Source organism: Acyrthosiphon pisum, chromosome X, assembly GCF_005508785.2.
Source record: "Acyrthosiphon pisum isolate AL4f chromosome X, pea_aphid_22Mar2018_4r6ur, whole genome shotgun sequence".
Classification (NCBI taxonomy): Eukaryota; Metazoa; Arthropoda; class Insecta; order Hemiptera; family Aphididae; genus Acyrthosiphon; species Acyrthosiphon pisum.
In genome coordinates, this window is record NC_042493.1 from 53,355,622 (window position 1) to 53,359,170 (window position 3,549).

The window sequence follows — 3,549 nt, forward strand, 5'->3', positions numbered from 1 at the left end:
TAGGTTAATGGCAGCAAAACTGTATATTATCTGGTCAATAACACTGCAACACTTAATTAGTAATTAAAATTTGTATAAAGTAAATAATCAAACTATCTTTTTTATATTTTGTTTTCATATTAATAGTATAATTTAAGTATGTACCTAAAGTCATACATTTTTTTAGAGCATATTTTAAATGCGTATTATTTGTTGTTTTTAGTGCATAAATATTTTCAGGTTTAGAAGTACTTTAAGTCCTCAGCCTTACTAATAAGCTATCCTCTAATTAGCCATATATGGTAATAGTGTATGTGAATCTTATATCAATTTATTGAATTTTAAATTAATAAGTAGGAACCAACAAAAAATGTACATATTACTTACATAAGTGTATAGAAATTTATCTACTCCTGGTAGATGTTTATGATTGTATTACAACATTTTATAATATTTTATGGACACATTTCTTTGTCTTTTTATTTTTGCTGTATGAATTATATTTAATCTTTATTTATCAGGGTTGGAATGTATAATACAGTACAGTATAAAAATACTTAGTTTTATGCTGTATCTTTATTCTTCATCAATAACTATCGTAATATTAGTATTCAATATTTATTAATTTAGAATAACAAAAAATAAATTTATTTTGTTTTTTATTTTAATTTCAATCTAAATTTAAGAAAATTTTCTAAGTTGATGTTGAAATTTATAAGTTAACACTTATTAAAATCTTAAATTTACAGTACCTATATACTATTATCATTATTATCACTATTATAACAATTATAAATTTCAAAGAAAACAATTTATACTTAATACTCCTTATGTCTTGGTCGTTATTAAGATATATACGTTTTATGCATGGGGCATTATACGTGTAACGAATAAAACGTTTTAAACGCGTATATTACCAACCCTGATATTTATTATAAAATAGTAAAATATTTATTTATTTTGTAAGATTTTACAATACATCAATACATTATACATAATTAAAACAATAAACTTGCTCATCTCCTTTAAGCTTGTGATGGAGATGAGAGTTCTTACGTTATAAAGAGAAAAATTACTGCTGTTACATAGTTAATAAATAGGTATGTATTTACATTCTTATTAATTGAAAATAACAAAAAGAAAAGAAAAAAAATATACCTGACAGTTAACTTTTTTAAAAACATTATCTTTTATGAACACAGAATAGAAATATAATATGCAGAAAATAAAGCATTTTTAAAACAAAAAATATTTTGATAAGTATTAAAAATTAATATTTAATGACATACATAGCTCAGTTGCAGTATTACTACAACTTCTTAATCCAAAATGTTTTTTACTATTTGTTTTAATTACATTAATACTTTTCTTATTTTTAAGTTGTATTTAAATAGTTAATGTTGATTTTGTAAACAACATTTTCGAATTTAGTTTGTTTGTTATGATTAAAGTCTATTGGTTGAGCATTAAAACTTAGTATTGTGCCAAAGTGGTCAGCGATTGACATTTAAGTATTCATGCTTGCAAATTCTTACATTTATATTTTTTTGTAAAAAAATGTCTTAAAATTTGTGGTTTCTCGAGTAGTATTATTTATACATATGAAATTGTCTGGCCATTACATTAAGATAATCAGTAGAATTTAGTGAATCATTAATATTAATGTCTCCTGCTATAACATAGTGAATATTATTATTATTTAATTGTTCTAAATATGTATTCAAATTGTAAATAAAGCTATCAATAATATCTCGTGGTGACCTGTATATACTTATTACTGAAATTTTCAATTTATCTAATTCAATTTGTATTGCAAGATATTACTTTATTTGAAATACTTATGAGCTTAAAATTATTTTCAATAAAAATTGTGACGCCATCATTTTATTAAATTCAATATACATCCAGGTCTCACTTAATATTATTACGTCAAACTTACCACTAACACTAATAAGCATTAAAATTAATTTATCAAGATTAGCATTTATACTACAAATATCCATACAGAAAAGGTCTATATATTACTATAAATCTATTAAATTTAATACTATTTATCCGTTCATAAAATAAATGAATATGAATAACAATCCATACTATAAATGAATACTGAAAATTGTTTTTTTAGTTTCTGACAGTGCAAATTGCACCTAATTATTATTCAGTTACAAACAAATATTAAAATTATTGGTACCATGGTATTTGTAATTGTGAATACTTAACCATACAGTTACAAATTGAATAATGTATTGTATTAAATTATTTTAGGGTAAACTGTTCCAAATTATTAAAAATTGTATTTTAAAAATTATTACTAGGTTCTTTCAAAAAGCTGTAACGTCACAGCATTTTTTGCATTCTTATTATTATTATAACAAACATACCTGTACCCATATTATCAGTCACGAGCGTACCTTATTATTACATTATTATGATTATCGCGCGCCAATGCAGGAATAACCGCAGTATTATGTAACTACTGTCCCCCGACCCCCACAACCCGCAGTGACCGGTACCTACACGTCGTTGCTCACGGCCGTCGATGCCGTCGTCGCCTACGTCGGGTCCCGCCGCACGACACCGGCAGAGCAAACTGTCACCAAGTCCGATTATTGTACAATTCCCTTTATTATACGACACTGACCTACCCCACTACTTCAACAAGAGCAAGAAGCAGTGTTGCCCGACGTACGGTTTGTATCGTACATGTACGATAATTCAGGCTAATGTACGATGTACGATTATCGTACTCTAAAATACGATAATCTGGGCAATTCATTTATCCAAAATTTCACCAAAATTTGAATTTTGTTTAAAATATTATAAATATATTTATTTATTTGTTATTTATTATGTCTCTATTATAGTATATTATACATTAAGTTAATGATTTAAAAATGTTTGACAATAAAGGATTTATTTTATATTTATATAAATTTGTTATTCATTATCATAACAAACCTATTATTTCCAGTACATGTTATTTAGTTACCTACACTTTTTTTTACAGAAATTAGTTGTTGAGTTGAAGTTAATATGTTAATTTCTGAACATACCTATATATGTTAAACCCCAATAAATTGTATATTTAACTTTATATAATGAAGGGACTTTGAGAACTATAGTGTGTACACCCAAACTTGATGCTATTAAGATAAGACATTTATGACATATTTTCTAAACCTGTTAAATATGTTACTTCCTTTATTAAGGTATAGTACTGTAGTACTATAGTACACGAAAAATATAAGATTATAATAATTGTTGCAAAACTGGAATTTTATATTTTCCTAATAAAACTTATATTTTAACCTCACTAGTACTCAACAAATTATTTGCCTGTCTTCAATGAGAGTACTGAATTGCGCCTTAGATTATTAATCTATTGTCTCTTCTTTTGGAATTTTTGTCATTTTGACATTTTGTGCACACAGTTCAACAACTTCAACCCACTTATACTAGTCACATTAGTGACACTTTCTATTCTCTCACTAGTCGGCAGTCACCATTACTATTTAACCTACCAAAATGTCGGACATTGAAGATACACCAGATGTAAGTACAAAATATGAT